Source organism: Protopterus annectens, chromosome 13.part0 (genome assembly GCF_019279795.1).
Source record: "Protopterus annectens isolate FY-2018-M chromosome 13.part0, PAN1.0, whole genome shotgun sequence".
Taxonomy (NCBI): Eukaryota; Metazoa; Chordata; order Ceratodontiformes; family Protopteridae; genus Protopterus; species Protopterus annectens.
Window position 1 is genome coordinate 285,448,255 of NC_056747.1, and position 19,323 is coordinate 285,467,577.

Below are 19,323 nucleotides of genomic sequence, written 5' to 3' on the forward strand. Positions count from 1 at the left end.
CTTAATACAATTCAAATGCCCTACATTGGCAAGCCTGCTGATGTCAATCAATGGGGAGTACACCTTTAGGGAAAAGAGTACTCCAGCAATCTCTGTGGTGCATGTTATAACAATGTAATGCTGTAGTGTGATATAGAACTCTGGTATGGGTCCTAGTCTCACTCATGGGAGTTGTGTATTCTTTTGTGTCTGTTCCTATGCTTGTGTAGAGAGTGCTGCATGTTTGGCTAGTCACACTCACTACGATTCATTGGCCCTACTTTGGCAATCCTGCTGATGTCACCCACCTAGAAATACACCTCTGGGACTGCTGTAACCCAGTAATCTCTGTAGTGTGTCCTTTAACTGTGTAATGCTGTAGTGTGATAAACTAGTTTGGTAGGTGTTCTAATCCCAGACTTGGCAACTGTGTGTGTCTGTCTGCCTGAGAAGGGAACTATGCTTTTTAGAGTACTCACACTCCTTACAATTCATATACTCAACTTTGGCAAGGCTGCTGATGTCACCCACCTAGAAATACACTTCTGGGAATGCTATAACCCAGTAATCTTCGTAGCGCGTCGGGTAACTGCATACTGCTGGAGTGTGATTTAGAACTGTGGTAGGATTCCATCCACAGCCATGGCAGTTATGTATGTTTTGTGTGTGTTTCAATGTCTGTGTAGGGAGTAATGCATTGCAGCCTACTCACTCGCAGGACATTTACAAGGCCCTACTTTGGTAATCCTGTTGATGTCATTCCTTGTCAAATACACCTTTGGGGGACAAGTTCCTAGTAATCCCCATGGTGTATCCTATAACATCTCAGTGCAGTAGTGTGATATAGGTCTTGGTCATGGGTTCTATACCCACACATGTCAGTTGTGGATGTTTTGTGTGTGTCTCACTGTCTGTTTTGTGGGCAATGCATTTTAGGCTACTCACTTGCAGAAAATTTGAAATCCCCTACTTTGGTAAACCTGCTGATGTCATTTCTTGTGAAATACACCTCTGGGGATGGGGTAGCTCATTAATCTCCATAGCACGTGCTATAACTGCATAATGCTGTAGTGTGATAAACTAGTTAGGTGGGAGTTCTATTCCGAGACATGGCAGGTGTGTGTTTGTGTGTGTTTGTCAGTCATATCCAGTGTGGAGGTGGCTGTGAGTGTCTAACCACTGGACATGTTGAGGAGTAGGTTTTGTAGTTTTCCTATATGGTGGCCATATTTGTAGTTTTCCTATATGGTGGCCATACTATATGTCACAATGTCCACCTTACCAGGATTACAGATTTCAATCAGCCAAGAAACTGGGTTGGCAAGCCATACCCCTACATCTGGCAAAAGGCCTGGTGAACAAAGAAAGCAACCCTACTATTAACCAAATATGGTCTGAAGTCATGTGTCATACACAAACACACTTGCCTAGTAAAATACCACTATGTTGCTAGTATCCTGCACATTGTTGACAGATAATAAGCATGGTATGATTGCAGTGGGCTGCAGAGGGCATGGTAACCTATCCACCAGTACAATAGGCACATAATTGCGGACAATGTGCCTTCACTATGTTCCCCACTGGACGCCTGCAACATATATGGTGCAATCAAATATGATCCACAAAGGACATAGAATACCTTACACACATGCCCTGTATGGACAGATGCCACTGACACCAGGGAATACCTGTATCATGCTATCAATGCAGGTGCAGGGTCAACCTGCTGTCTATTAGAAGGTCCTGCCACACCAGGCCAGGATTGGCACATCTAATGATAACAGTCTGTGCACATAACATGTGCCAGGCAAGTCAGGTACACTTAAACATGTCACTGTACATTAGTGTGGTACATGCACATCCCAGGCAATGTCCATGTCAAAGATTATCAAACACAGACATGTCATGCATTGCAAAGCAATAGCCACACACAATAGTAACCAGGATGACAGGATGGTTAATACAATACCCATCTGTGTGGGACACTGCAGACACTACACCCCTGAACCACACTGCAGTCCATTGTTAGGTGGCCTGATGCCAAGGATTACCCCTCACCCAGCCTTGTACAGCCATCTTGCACAGCCAACCACTGCACACCCATGAAGCAATGCACACATGCATGTCAGTACTGGCACCTTGTGTCTGCATGTGGGGTATAATGTTCCCAACCACAGTCACACCCAATATAACTCCCATTGGCATACTGACTGATGTCAGACATGTTCATATGCCCTAACCCATAGAACCTCAGCATAACCCCTGTGGTGCATGTAATACCTGTGCATTTCTATAGTGTGGCAAACTAAGTAGTTAGGAAGTGTATTTGTGAGCCTGCCAAAGTATGCCAATGTGTTTGAGTCCCTTAGAGAGTATGGCTGTGTTGACAGTGACATCTGTTCATGTGGACAGCCATGTGTGCTACACCTAATGTATGTCTACTATATCTCTGTTGCAGATGTTGCTCACCAGCACACATATATGTTCTTACACCCCATCAACATGTCAGCTATGTGGCACATGGCGTAACTGCATGCACTTGTAATAGTAATGGCTAGTCAGTCAGGGGTTTGAACCTCTGTACTGGTAGGTGTGTGTGACAGAAGATGCTTAGGTTTTAGTCTCCCAGCCCTTCTCTGATGTACTTTGTCTCTGTCTGTCCCTCCCACACCCTCTCTAGTGGATGTGGAGATGTACACCTGCTCAGCAGCAGCTTGTGTTTTGTAAGTGATGGTCATGATCAGATGATGGCCTCTGCACCTATTGCAGTCCTCCTCTAGCTGATTGCATGTGGAACAGCTGTGGTGATATTCCCATAGACAATTGCATGGACACACAGTACAATATCTAGGAACATCATGTCGGTGTTTGCCCATGACAGTTGCTGTGAGTGGAACCTGGATCTGGTGTTTGATAAATAGCATCACAGATGAAATCTGGATATTTCTCAAACAACATACACTGCAGAAAATAGCCTAAAGACAGGAGGATGATGTGCCAGACATGACTACAGCATGTAAGTGTAGCTATGCTTCATTCAGACTACTGCCAGTTTAACAGGTTGTGTGTGGTAATGGCTAGTCTGCATGTTTTAATAACTGACAACACAGTGCTCTGTTTGAGAGAAACCCCCATCTGTAGGGTCATCTGTGGACTGGTCAGTGTGTGGAACCATTTGTTTCTTGTGTTACAGAACACACATCTGTGAACTGCAAAAGCATAGTGTGCGGATTGCAGTCAGTACACGGTGACAGTGATGAGAGTTACTGACATTGCATCCCTGACTGGACATACGTCACATGAAACAGTGGTATGACAGTCACTGTCTGAGGTTATCACAGTGACATGCCAATAATGGGCCACTGTTCATAGCTGCAGTCACAAGTCATCTACGCTTTGGACAGATGTCATGCAGTATATATGCATGTGTTGTGCTCCCTCTGCAAATGTATGACATCTGTTGTCTTGAGTTAATGGTAATATCTATGCAGGCTGTTATAAGTAATCCTGAATGCTTTTGATTATTACTAAGCCTTATCTGTGTTAAAACTGCAACACCATAGGCTGTATGGGATTGCAGGTCCCGGCGGAACCACCTGTCCCACTTCAGCTGGCCATGGCACCGGGCACCAGCACATCTGGGGCCCAGCCTTGAACCTCTACCTCCGTTGGCTCTGCACCACCTTCAGATGAAACTGCCACTAAGGATGGGGCTTGCCCCCCCCGGAAGCAGGTCCAGACAGGAACTTGTCAGCCATTGTACGGTCCAGGCGGTGGTGTGTAGGGAGCTCAATAAGGGGTTTCGAGGCCAGCTACGCCAGCTTGAGGGCAGAGTGGCACAATTAGAGGGTGAGCCTGCCCCTCCTAAACAGACCCCAGCACAGCCACCTTTGGGGCTGTGAAGGTGCAGTGGTAGCTGCCCATGGGTGGGGATCTCCGTCCCACTGTTCCCATTTGAGGGCTCATGGGCTTGTGACTTCCAAACACCCTTCCCCATCCAAGGTGTTCCCCCCACATGTTTCATATACCACCCTTGTATGCTGTCTTGTCTGTCATCCTACCCAACCTATCCTCCACGAGCATACCTATTCTCCTTCCCCAACATCCCACTCTCACCTTACAAAAATGGAAACAAAAGGCCAATCTGTTCCCAGAACAACTTTTGCCCCACACATAGCTGTCCATTTCACACACGTGCCCACTGGACACATGTAACCTTTTTAATTTGCATCACAACATACTACTGTTGTTCTCACTGCTCTCTCAGGCACACAATCCTGGTATGCACATGACTCCTAAAGGTTCCAGGTACATGTGATGCAGACGACCCCATTGTACACATGACACTACCGGTCCATCTATGGTTACCCCATTTAACTTTTTAATGATGATGATGTTGCACACAGCACCTTGCAAGAGTACTGTTCTCACATTATGATTGGACAGGAACTGTTTTGTTAATGTAAATAAAATGCTCAAAGTAATACATTTGGGCAATGTACAAATTTGAGTGTATTAATGACACATGTCTGTTTGAGGGAGTCTTGATATTACATAGGACAACACCACAACATAATGCAGCAGTTGGTGTTTTCCTTTTCATTCTTTTTTAATGCTTTGTTGTCACGTAGTTTGTTCTTGATATATCTCTATACATCTATATCTATGTATGTATATATATCTGGACATAAACACACACACACATACATCTACATAATGAAATACATTTCCTATACTGTTGAATGACTGTGCTGGATGATATGTTTGTGATAACATCAGATGTCTGTATATCTGCCATGGCTTAGTGGTAAATCACATTGGCTGTGGTGTGCAGGGTCCTGGTTTCAAGCCTTGCAGAGGCTGTTTATTTTGTTGCTGGGCAGAACAAGGGCTATTGGATACGGAGTGATTAAGGCACTTTTAAGCAGCTGTGAGCGGGTTTGCGCGATGGTAAGCAGTGGTTACTTTTGGTTACAGTTCCTTATACTCAGTTACCTTCTTGATTGCTTAATCTGTGTAGGCAGTGCTTACCCCTGCGCAAACAGGCTGAAACTCACTCACTGCTGCTTAAAAGTGCTTACTCCCACTTACCCTGCACTAATTTCTTTAAAAGAAAAGAAAAAAGAAGTGATAGGAAAGTGGTGAGAAAGGAGCACAAAGAGGGAAAGACAGTAGGCAAGGTAGCTAGGGATGTGCAGGAAGGGTGTAGGGAAGGTCCATAGCTGTCAATTTCTTCTACAGCAATGGCTGTGCATATGCAATAAATTTGGTGGTACATTTGGACACTCACAACCCTGAGAGAGGGGTGAGGACAACAATAGTATGTAGTGATGCCAAGTAGAAACATTTACATGTGTCCAGTGGACACGTGTGCGAAATGGACAGCTATGTATGGGGTGTGCTTTTTTTGCGGGAACAGATTGCCCTTTTTTTCTTTTATTTTTAGGTGAGAGTGGGATGTTGGGGAAGGAGAGTAGGTATGATCAGGGAGGATAGGTTGGGTAGGATGACAGACAAGACAAACAAGACGCATACAGGGGAGGTATATGACACATGTGCTGGGGAAAAACCTTGAACAGGGAGGGGCGTTTGTAAGTCGCAAGCCCATGAGCTCACAAATGGATACAGTGGACTGAGGTCCCCACCCATGGGCAGTCACCACTACATCTTCACAGCCCAAAAGGTGGCTGTGCTGGGAGCTGTGTAGGAGGAGCAGGCTCACCCTCTAGTTGCGCCACTCGGCCCTCAAGCTGGCGTAGGCAGTCTCAAATCTCCCTGTCGAGCTCCCTACGCACCACGGCCCGGACCGTACCATGGGTGACAGGTTCCTGTCTGCTCCCGTTCCCGGGGGGGCGAGCCCCATCCCCTGTGGTGGTTCCACCTGAAGGTGGTGCAGGGCCAACGGATTAGGAAGTCCCAGGCTGGGCCCCAGATGTGCTGGTGCCTGGTGCCATGGCCAGCTGAGGTGGGACAGCTGGGTCCGCTGGGACCTGCCTTCCCGTACGAGCTATGTTGCAGCATGTTTAAGGCAGATATGGGTTAGTAATAGTCAACAGCATTCATGATTAGTTATAACAGTATGCATAGGTATTCCCATTAACCAGGGCACTAAATATAAAATAGTTGCAAAGCAGGCAGAACACATGCATATATGGGTAAACAGTGGCCATTACAACAACATGCAGGTTTCATTGATGGCAACAGGCCACCAATATGGGAGTATTTTAATATGGCACATGCATAGAAACAGATGTGAATATTTATAAACCAATAGGACATATGTCCCAACAAAGGTAGACATACCAAATGAGTTGTGTAAATCAGTTATTTTTGCACATATGGTAGGGGTGAGAGAGAGAGTTCAATTAACAACTAAGAAATCCTTGTAGTTTTCACAACATTCATAGTCACTGCAGTGGTCTGTCCCTTACATGTATTATTACACTACCCAATGGTGTTATATTGTACAATGGTATGTTTGTAGATTAGTATGTACGGGACCTGTGGCTACGTACAGGCTTGACAAGATGCAGGTGTTACTGCAACATGTTTTGAGACTGCTCTCATACACTTTGGGTGAGATGCTGGGATGACAGGTATGTTTGCATGTACATTCTCTGACTATGTACAAGTCTGACTATCAGTTATATGTCATTAACAACTGCCTACATTTCTTGGATCATCACATTAATTTGTCAGGGAAACAGGGCAAAATCAGGTGATGTGGCCCATTTATCAGGACATACTGGGCAGATTGGAACAGTTGAGGGGTATGAATATGCATACCACTCTCTATTTGAGCATTCTAGCAAAATCTGTACAGTTGTTAAGTGTAAATATGCATACAGCTTTCTCTCTGAACATTCTAACAAACTGTGTGCAGTTGTGTGGAATGATTATGCATAAAACTTACTAGCGCTCCTGGGATCCAAAGCCCTGCTGTGTGTGACAAAAGCATTACAGTTACGATCACTGTACACTATGCTATCAGGCAATTGCAGTGAGGTTTTGCAATGTATTTTGTCTAATATGACTGACCTGTTTGCACTTCCAACATTGTTATACAGCACTTCATAAACATTTTATCTGCATACCACAGTGTGGGTAACACTACTTACTACAACAGTACTATGTAATAACTGCAACAGTACAACAACATATGACTGCAGAGTAAACAGAAGCAATGCAGGGGTTACACCTTTATTCGCAGCATATTACACAATTCTGTATACTGGTACAACACTTTCTGAGGCTCTTACATTTATTTGTTATGACAGTACATACAGGCTATTTACGAACCTGCCTTGTGACACCTCCTTTGCAGCTTAGCATCATAGGCTTGCAGGTTCGCAGAACACTCATCTGCAGCTGTCAGAGAAGTACAGTGATGTTTAGCCATACCTATCCATAGTATACACAAACTAGGCAATTATTAACTACGTAGTGGAAGGAGTACTTACTCATTTCTGGGGCATTCTGCATCTGCCTTGCTTCCTGCATCCACTGTTCCAGGACATCCCCCCTCAACCGCTTCAGGTCTGTATGGTGGTGCCTGACCTGCTCACCAGTCCGGGGGATACCTGTGGCACTAGTGAGGTCACGGGCAAGACTGTCCCAGGCCTCCATTTTGTACCGCAAGCCCTGGTACTGGCCCTGCAGTAGTCTCCTGTCATGGTGCTTTACCAGTAGCCATACCATGAATTTGGACTCCTGGATGCCCCAGCGCTGCGGTCTAAAGTGAGTGCCTTCTCAAACTCAAGCCATTCTGCCTGCAGGGGGATGCTACAACTAGTTACGAGCCGTATTCCCGCCTCTTCGGTTTAAGTAGGGCTGGATTCCCGCACTTTTCCCTAATTGGCCGGTTTCGAAAAGACTAAGCTATGGGCACACTTGCTTACTTCAGGTTGGCACTGCTTACAGAGGTGTACCTGTGGGCATATTGTATTGGCTTCCCTACACATTGCTTACAATTACTTAGTTGGGCTGTGCTGCAGTTAGCATTGCTTATTGGTCATCTAGCATTATATTTGCCTTTTGTCAACAATGTCTTATTCATTACAGGTTATATATATATTCTGGTATTTGTGATTCATGTGTAAATAAATTGTATGGGGTCCTGGGGACTTCAAAACTTTATTACAGTGACACCTTGACTCTATGTTTACTGCAGTACTCCAATTCACATATTTATGGTCTGTGGCGGGTTATAGAACATTACACTGTACATAGATACAGTTCACATAATTGATTTGATTTCCCTGTGGTGAGGATTAGTTTGCTGATACCTCCTTTATATGAATTGCTATCATGGCATAGTGGTTAACTACTGTGACTGTGATGTACAGGGTCCTGATTTCTAGCCTTGCAGAGGCTGTTTATTTTGTTGCTGGGGAAAACACGAGTCGTTGGGTACAGAGTGATTAAGGCACTTTAAAGCAGTTGTGAGTGAGTGTGCATGGGTTTGCATTGAGCTAAGCAATGCTAAACTCCAGTTACAGTGTCTTACACTCAGTTAGCTTCTACTTTGCTTAATCTGTGTAGGCAATGCATACCCCCACGCAAACACACTTAAACATGCTTACTGGTGCTTATATATGCTTACTACTGCTTATTTATGCTTAAACCTCCTTACTAGTGCCTTATTCATTATGACACTGACACTTCACTCCAGTTCACTTTTAATTGTTATTATGCAGGTTATACAGCAGATGGATTTCAAAATATATTCATATACAGATTACCAATGGAAAATGATATGTGCTGCAGTGGGAATCAAATCGGGAATGTCTGTTCGTTAGGTGGATGCTCTAACCACTACACTATTGCTGTGCTGCTTCATTTGCATATATACCCACATGCCCATGGATCCTAGTTCCCCACACACCCACCCCAAAACTTCACTGACACAGCAGTCATTCATTCTCCAGTTGGATACACGATGTATCCACACCACTACACAGTGACCACTCCCTACTCCTGTAGACCCATCCAATGGGTTGACTCACTCCACGTATCCTCAGACATCCCAACCTTTTAGTCCACAAACAGTGGTGAAATGAGTGACTAATAGGACACTATTCACAATTTTTGGGTTGCCCCACCTGGGCCACACACCTTTATTTCAAGATTAGACTCTATACTTCATTACATTGTTGCTCCCATTAACAAGACACTACAATAAATTAATAACTATGACTATTTGGTAATGCACACATTACACATGAAAGCTAATAATGTACAAGTTTGGCGAAATTATATTACAAATAGGACCAGTTTAGTGACTGGCATTGCCATAGCAGGCAGATCACAGGAATGATTCCACTATTTCATAGTGAGAAAGTCCTCACATTTTATTTTTTGAGAACAGCACTGACTTCAGACAAAGTACACACTTCTGCATTTTTGCAGATTCGTCCCTTCCCTCTTATGCACAACCTATTATTCTATCTACTGTCGAGGTTTGTAGGGGCACTTTCATGTTATTTATGTCTGCAAAAGGAATGAATGTGGTACAGGGAATGTAATTCTACATATAGATGTATGCATGTGTGTATGCATATATACTTATAATGAACTCGCTGACCTCCAAGAGGTGGTCCAATTAGAACCAGGCCATCCAACCCTGACAATTCTGGATCCATAATTTCATACCCATGGTTCCTCCACCCCACCTGAGTTTGACATACACGCAAACCATCCATTTTCCGGTTGCTATCACAGCCATAACACACCTCCACACACTGCCCTCTCCCCAGTGTTAGGGACCCTACACGTATGTTGTACCAACCCATGTATCATCAGGCTCTCCCACCATTTGGTCCTTGAACATACCTGCCCTTGCTTGTGTAAAAGTCGGAAGTCCACACAACCTAGCAATTTCTGGGTAGTCTCACCAGGGACTACCCTGTAATTGTTTGTTAAGTAGACTTAACAGATCAACAATGTTACTCCCACTGGTAGTATCCTGCCTGTGGTTTGAGTAGGAGTTATTTGTTCACCCCTGCCCAGCTTGATATGACATAAGATGACAGCACTAAAAAATACTGGAGTTGCTGTTGATTTCCTTCTCATTCTTTTTGTATGCTTTATTGTCACGACGTTCATTCTTCATAGAGATAGATATATATATTATATATCTGTACATACACATGCACATACATCTACATAATTATATACATTTCCTGTGCTGTTACATGACTGTGCTGGACGATATGTTTGTGATAACATCAGATTTATGTATATCTGCCATGGCTTAGTGGTAAATCACATTGGCTGTGGTGTGCAGGGTCCTGGGTTTGACCTTTGCAGAGGCCATTTATTGTTGCTGGGCAGAACAAGGGCCATTGGATACAGAGTGATTAAAGCACTTTTAAGCAGTTGTGAGCGGGTGTGTGCATGTTTGCGCAATGGTAGGCTGTGCTATCTTCCGATTACAGTTTCTTAAATCCAGTTAGCTTCTACTATGCTTAATATGTATGGGCACTGCTTACACCCATGCAAACGCACTTAGACTTGCTTACTACTACATATATAGGTTTACTACTGCTTATTTGTGCTTACACCTGCTTACTAGTGCCTTATTCATTATGACATTACCACTTTGATTGAATGACATTAGTTTATTTTATTTATTTATTTTATTTATTTATTTTACATTTGTTAACCGGGCTAGTCTAACTGGATATATTTCCATTTTCAGCAGAGGCCCGGGGAGAAAAGCTCCACATATAGACAAAAGAGATACATCATGAGCACAAATAACAGATTACAGACTGGTAGGACGTAGACAATGAATATTGTTACCAAAAAAAGAATAGGACTTTAACTTTCTAGACAATCTAAATAACATCATATTAAACATTATTACATATTTTAAAACCAAGAAAAGAAAGTGTAAGACCAAGGAAAGAGAAATGAATATTGTTAAAGTTAAACATTTCATGCTGTACTCCAGTTCATATTTACATGTTATTATGTAGGTTATACAGCAAAAAGATGTATAGATATGTTCATATACACATTCCACATGGAAAATGATATGTGCTATTGTGGAACTGGAACCGTGAATGCCTGTTCATTAGGAGAATACTCTAACCACTACACTATTGACGTTAATGTTGATTCTGCATGTTTTTTCTATTTGAATGATTTTGATGTGTAAGGTATGCTAAGGAGAGGGCAGCAACAAGCAAACATGCTGCGCTTCGCTTACACTTTCAATACTGAAGCAATACAAATGTAAAATAGGGACACGGGGAATCTAATTGTGATAGTTCTAGGGACAGGGGTTCAACATTCCACTATGTGCTTGTGTGTTTACTACTTTTCAATGGTTCATGGATTAGAACTAGGTTAACTGCCCTTGTGAGACATTTTAAGCCTAGCCATTATCCCTTGTGAGACTCAAACCATGCACATTGTGTTTATAAAGTAAACACCTTAACAATTAGGCCACCCTTGATTTTATTTCAGTGTTCGTAGACACTCTTGTATGCTTAGCATGTATTTCAGTAGCCACGGACACTGAATTAATTGCTTACTATTAGAGGTGGGCTCTAATAGTAAGCATTGTAGGTTGTGCAACTGTGGGGGCATGTTTAAGCCTCTGTAGAGCACTTAAACATGCCCCCTGCACTCACACATGTTTCCTGTGCACATCGAGGATGCAGCAGCGCTCCCTCATAAATATTCATATGGTGCTGCCGGACCATCTGTAAGGAGGATGCTTGGCACAAGGCTAAAACCATCCTTGCGCCGAGCTTCATGAATCCCGGGGATTATCTTTGTTATTTAATTTTTCTTCTCTTTTAATGAATAATTCCACTACATATTCTTTAATTATTTTGTATATTCCTTTTTGTCTTATTTGCTTACCTTCCTTATTTTTTAATTCTCTTATTATTTTAGTCAAATATAGTGCTACCTCTTCTTTCTTTCCATGTAAACAATGTTTTTGTTTAAATAATACATTGTTAATTTTAATTTGATTCATTTTATGTATTTCTTTTTTCTTTTTCATGAAATTAATTTTTCTTCGCTAAGAAGTCCCTGAATGTTTATTGACTTAATATCTTATATCTCTCTTTTTCTTTTCTTCCTTTTATATTCTGAAAACAGTTTTTATATTTCTTTTTAAAATTAAGCCACCAAATAGTCCAATTCTTGTAAAACTCTCTCATACTCATACGATTCTCCTTAATTCCATAAGTTTTTGTTTCTCTTCTAAATCTAATTCCTTTTCATTAATTCTCTTTATTCCTTTTCCTATTATTATATATTCTTCATTTTCCTGTACTTTAACCCATATAGCCACATGATCTAAAAATCCAACATACTTAATTCTTTTTTTAACTTTTAAACTATGAGATATTAAAAAATAATTACTTACTATTCTAATTTAATTACTTTTGTAGGTCCAGTGGCTATTCTCCCATACACTTAACTTTCCACTTCTCATAATTTCTTTAACCACTTTAATGTCACAATTGCTCTTATTTTTTCTTAAATTACAATTAAAATCACCCACCATTATTATGTCCACATTTGCACAAACATATTCAAGAATATTTTTAAACATAATTTCTCTCTCTTTTTTGTTGCATATGCATATAAAGCTATAATTCTATACAGATATTTTTCCATTTCAAGTCTATTACCGTAATTCATCCTAGTTCCATTATGGTTACACCTAATATTTTAATACGTTCTTGACATAATATACATATGCCTGAGCACGTTTCTTTTCCACACTATTCCAAAGTTTTTCAGTTTGTGTTTTCTTCCTCTGTTAATAATCTGATATCTTCTAAAACAATAATGTGTGCATCTGTTGTAGCACACCAGTGTAATATATCAATTTTCCTCTTAAGATTTTTCATGCCGTTCACATTTAAAGCTAATATTTTCAGCTTTTAAGAACAGTTAGTATAATAAAAATAAATGTTTATCCTTTTCCTTTCTTATTTTCTCTAAGCATTATATTTTTGAATTTTCTTTTGTTTAACTCTTTTCCCTATCAAATTCTTTTTATTCCTTACTGTATGCCAGTCAGTTTCTTCCTCACTTGTCTCCTCTGTTTCTTTTTCCTTGTTACTTTCTTTAACTTCATTTAAAACCTCTACATTTTCTTGTATAACACGTTCTTCTGTCTCTTTTTCCTGTATAACTTCATTTTTCATTTTAATTTTCTCGCACATTAATTTCACATTCTAGTCAAGAATGACCGATATTGTCACATTTTTTGCATTATGCCTATTTTACCACATAAGTAACATCTTTTTTATCACATTCATTGATTAAATCATTTTTCCACAAAAATCACAAGTGTTTTGTTGACCCCTGTATTTCATAAAACCCCATATTACCATGAACATTAATAATACTAGGTACATGCACAACATTACCATTTTCCATTTTCAGTATTACTCCTCATTCCCACTCCCCAGTCCATAGTCCTCTTTCATCATATATTTTTAGTGTCCATTACTTCTTACATATAGTTAACAAATTTCCTTTCAGTTCTTTGCTTCAACTTCAGTTTTAAACTGGATCATTGTTCTTTTTTTGTTTGTTTGTAAAATGCTTGCACCACCTATTCTGACCATGGATAAATATATATTCTTTGTTAGTATGCACCCAAAATATTTTCCATGGCCTGCCCAATCTCAAATATCAAGTCACAAAACATCTCTTTATTAATTAAAAGGAATGCTCTTACCTCTTTTGCTTTGACACCCACAGCTGCTATGACAGAGTCCCAAACCTCATACCTGTCCAAACTTTCTAATTTTTTTTTACTGCTCAAATGTACTGTATACTTCTTTTTTGTTTCTTTTATTTCTTCTTTCCTCTTTCTCCAACAGTTTGTGCATAAGTTTTTGTCTCTGGAACTTTCTCTGACACAGTCTCTTCTTCTCCTTTTTCTTCTTCTTCTAACTTTTCCATGATGTTGCTCCATGAAATTGCTGCTCCATTATCTGACTCACTTTGGTTTACCATTTCTTCCAAATATTCATCCCACAACCCCTCCATTTGGAGGTATGCATTTTTCAGAGATAACTGTCTCTCCTTCAAACAATCTCCTCGGAAAGTTTTCCTTTGAATCCATCTCTGTTTCAGCTACAGTCTCCTTTTTCTCCAACAACATTGTTTTTTCTGTAACTACATCATCAGAAAAAACTTCTGGTGGTGATTCTACCATTTCAACTACATTTTCAGCAACTTTCATTCCAGTTTCAGCACAAGCTGCATCAGCTATGTTTTCATCCTGTTTCTCCAGGCCACCTCCGTGCCTAGCACAAACAAAACGAACAAAACTGTTAAATATAAATCCAATGAACCAGGAATCCAGGACATCAAATAGAAGATTTAAAACAACCATCCGTTTATTATAACAAATAGTGTGACAGTTTAAGCGCTTTCATCTCATAATAGAGACTTCTTCAGAAACAATTGTCTTTGTTTAATTATGTTTATATAACCCTCCAATTAATGACATCATACCTTCACAATTAACATTTAAACAAACATCAACCTAAAATTAATGACCAACAATAGTAAATGTGTTTAGTGCAAAAAACTTGTTATATTTGATGTAAGAGTAGACATAAAAAATATATAAAAATCTTTATAAATAAGTAAATACTGGCACAAAAGTATGAAGTTAATAAATAGTGTATATGAATATGTTACCATAAAAACTTACAAAAATACGTAATAATACTGTTTTGGTTTTTGAAATATTTCAAAAAATATGTGTATATATAATATAAATATATCTGTACTAGTAATTTTAAAATATCATTCATTATAATACTAACAATTCTTGATACACAATAAAATATGATTAACTAGTGTGTGTGTGTATGTTAAAAACATTGAATTAATACTTCAAATGTTATTGGCCCTCTCTAAAAGTAATGGTGTTAAAGACACCGTTCGCTTAATCCTGGAGGAAACATAGAAGCTAACCTGTACTGCCATTGACTTTCCTTCTTTTTTAATAGGTTTTCCAATCCCACCCTGGCCTATCGTGACAGTGTCCAAAATACCAAAACGAATTTTTGAATTCCAAACAAGATGTACTATGTTTATATAGAGAGTTGGTATTCTTGTGGTTTTAATGTCATTTAGGTGTTCATATATCCTGTTTTTGAATAGTCGTTCAGTCTTGCCAACATAAAATGTTGACAAGTAGAACATACTGCAAGATATACCACTCCCTTGGTGTTACAGTTACCATCTTGTAAAAACACTCTACTATTCATAATGTTGTGTAGCCTTATAGTGGGTTCTGTACAAATGTAAGAACAATAGTTACACATGCCACATCTTCTTGTGCCCCGTTTATTTTGGAAAATGAGAGGTCTTTTATATTCCAAAAGTTGTTTCATATTGAACCCTACTTTGTTGACAAATCTGGGAGTGTTTCCCAACTTTTTGTATATGCCATCATTGGTTCTCAGAATGTTCCAATTTCTTTGTAGAATGTTTTTAATGGCAGGGGTTCTTGTGTTGTGTGTTAAAACACAAGTAGTGTGAAAATCGTGTATGTTCACCCTGTTGTTGTTACTACTTTCAGAAGTCCCTAACAGGGGAATATATTTTTACCCCATTGTTGCTGTACATTATATAAAGTAGAATTGATTAAATCAGAGGGATACCCCCTTTCCAAAAACATTTCTTTTAACACAAAAAATTCCGCTTCTAAATCTAGTATGTCAGAAGTCATCCTGGCAATTCGAATAGCTTGCCCTTTGATTATACTGATTTTTTTGTGATGTAGGGTGACAACTATCAAAATGTAGATAAGCGTTGCAGAATGTTTTCTTCCTAAATATTTTCGATTTGAATTGCCTGTTGGGTGTGTCTTTGTAAATACAAGTATCAAGGTAGTTAATTTCCATATTGTTGTATTGGGAAGTGAAGGAAAGAAAGGAAGTGCTGTTGTTAATGTAATTTATAAAATTGGTGATTTCCTCTTCACTTCCCCCCCACAAAATAAAGATATCGTCCAGGTATCGAAGATATAACTTAATATAAGGCCAGAATTGGCTGTTGAATACAAACTGTGTTTCCCAACCCAGTAGGACCAAGTTTGAATATACTGGTGAACCATTTTGATAGTTGTCACCCTACATCACAAAAAATCAGTATAATCAAAGGGCAAGCTATTCGAATTGCCAGGATGACTTCTGACATACTAGATTTAGAAGCGGAATTTTTTGTGTTAAAAGAAATGTTTTTGGAAAGGGGGTATCCCTCTGATTTAATCAATTCTACTTTATATAATGCACAGCAACAATGGGGTAAAAAATATATTCCCCTGTTAGGGACTTCTGAAAGTAGTAACAACAACAGGGTGAACATACACGATTTTCACACTACTTGTGTTTTAACACACAACACAAGAACCCCTGCCATTAAAAACATTCTACAAAGAAATTGGAACATTCTGAGAACCAATGATGGCATATACAAAAAGTTGGGAAACACTCCCAGATTTGTCAACAAAGTAGGGTTCAATATGAAACAACTTTTGGAATATAAAAGACCTCTCATTTTCCAAAATAAACGGGGCACAAGAAGATGTGGCATGTGTAACTATTGTTCTTACATTTGTACAGAACCCACTATAAGGCTACACAACATTATGAATAGTAGAGTGTTTTTACAAGATGGTAACTGTAACACCAAGGGAGTGGTATATCTTGCAGTATGTTCTACTTGTCAACATTTTTATGTTGGCAAGACTGAACGACTATTCAAAAACAGGATATATGAACACCTAAATGACATTAAAAACCACAAGAATACCAACTCTCTATATAAACATAGTACATCTTGTTTGGAATTCAAAAAATTCGTTTTTGGTATTTTGGACACTGTCACGATAGACGCCAGGGGTGGGGATTGGAAAAACCTATTAAAAAAGAAGGAAAGTCAATGGCAGTACAGGTTAGCTTCTATGTTTCCTCCAGGATTAAACGAAACGGTGTCTTTAACACCATTACTTTTAGAGAGGGCCAATAACATTTGAAGTATTAATTCAATGTTTTTAACATACACACACACACACTAGTTAATCATATTTTATTGTGTATCAAGAATTGTTAGTATTATAATGAATGATATTTTAAAATTACTAGTACAGATATATTTATATTATATATACACATATTTTTTGAAATATTTCAAAAACCAAAACAGTATTATTACGTATTTTTGTAAGTTTTTATGGTAACATATTCATATACACTATTTATTAACTTCATACTTTTGTGCCAGTATTTACTTATTTATAAAGTTTTTAATATATTTTTTATGTCTACTCTTACATCAAATATAACAAGTTTTTTGCACTAAACACATTTACTATTGTTGGTCATTAATTTTAGGTTGATGTTTGTTTAAATGTTAATTGTGAAGGTATGATGTCATTAATTGGAGGGTTATATAAACATAATTAAACAAAGACAATTGTTTCTGAAGAAGTCTCTATTATGAGATGAAAGCGCTTAAACTGTCACACCTCCGTGCCTAGAACAGGAAGTCCATTGTGTCACACACAAATGGTTCCCCCTACTACCAAGAGTAGAGGAAGTTCCCTGATGCCTTGGCCAGATTTCTGCTAGCAGTAGTATAAATACCACACCTGGTCTTTCCTGAAAAGAGGCTACTAGTCTAGTGGCACTGATCTGGTCAAAAAAGGAGAAATAAAATAAATAAAAAAATATTCTATAAAAGTATCAGAAAGTAAATTAGGCAGGTTGCAGGGCCACAACTTAAGACACATGGATCAAAAACCTTGGTGAAGATCGGTGCATTCATACTACTGAAATCTGTGGCTAAGGACTGATTTTCCTGCAGCATAAACTCTCAATTGAAATTGGCATAATTCTGTATAGTCTGATGGCATGTCAGCTATATGGACATCAATATGGTACAGATAAATTAAATTACTGTTTCACTTTCAGAAGTATTCACAATACTCTCAGCTTATGACACTGGTGCTAGAGGCTCAAATATATAAGGCTGAATGTTTCTAAAATCAACAAAAGATATTGTAGACAATGCAAAACTCACTTATCAGTTTTAGACCTCACTTTTATATCTGCTCTATACTCAAAATCAAAATTAAAAGCCTCTGTAATATTTGTATTTCAACATACACAAAACCACAGGAAATATCTCCTTCTAAAAGCACTTCTTGTCCCCACATAATGTCATTGATTTTACAGGACATTTCATAGCTCATTAATATTAAAGTGGAGAAGTATGTAATAGAGCACACATAAATTATTGATTCTGGTGACATCTTACCTGTGATTTGAAGAAAGCAGTGTACTTATACTAATGTAAAGAGATTCTTACTTCCGGTAGATGTTAAAAGCCATTGTCATTAACTGGCACGCTTGCCTCTTCAGAACAGCTCTGGGTCTAAAGATCTCAGTTGAACCATTTAAGACACTCACTTACCTTAGCTGAAACTATCATCTGCACATCCTCTCTGTTCAAATGGGTTGTTCAGAAAATAACCTCCTATTTGGTGATATCATCCTGGACTGTAGAAGTCAGTAGTGGTAAATGAGGATAAAGTTTAATTTTTGCTTTTCACCCACCATGTCCAGCATAAGCTGACGGTCAGACATTTTCTTTTGTCTTCTCTTTATCATGTCATTCATCTTCTGCTACCAGAATAGTTACAACTCCTGGTAACTATCATATTGACAACACACCTTTTAGAGTTGATCCAGTAGTCAGAGACTTAGGGACACACATAGACAGTAATCTAGCCTTTGACCATCATGTGTCTACAGCAGTGAGGAAATCATTCTGTGTTGCACAACAAATAAACAAAGGTATGGCATATACATCCAAGGAAGTCATTGTTCATCTGTATTCAATATTCATCATATCTATCATAGAGTACAATGCCCCCTTTGAAATGTACCTAACCCATATCCAACAACTGGAACATCCACAGAGGTTCTTCACTAAAAGAATACAGGGCATAAGTAACATGTTCTATGTAGACCACCTCAAGGCCCTATCCCTGTATTCTGTCTCCTACAGGCTGAGGGAAGATCTATGCCTAGCATGTAGGGCATTGTCTGACCCCACTCTGATGGACCTCCTGTATATTCACAAAACAAACAGTACCGAAATTACACATTCTAAAGACTTAAGCTTGCCTGTAATATGAATAGGACATGCTGGAGAGACAGGCATGTATCCCAAAGACTACCCTATCTCTGTAACAGGCTCCCCATCCATGTGAAGCAGTGTTCTTCCCTAACCCAATTCAAGTGTATCTTGGACAATTGGATGGGAAACAGGAAATTC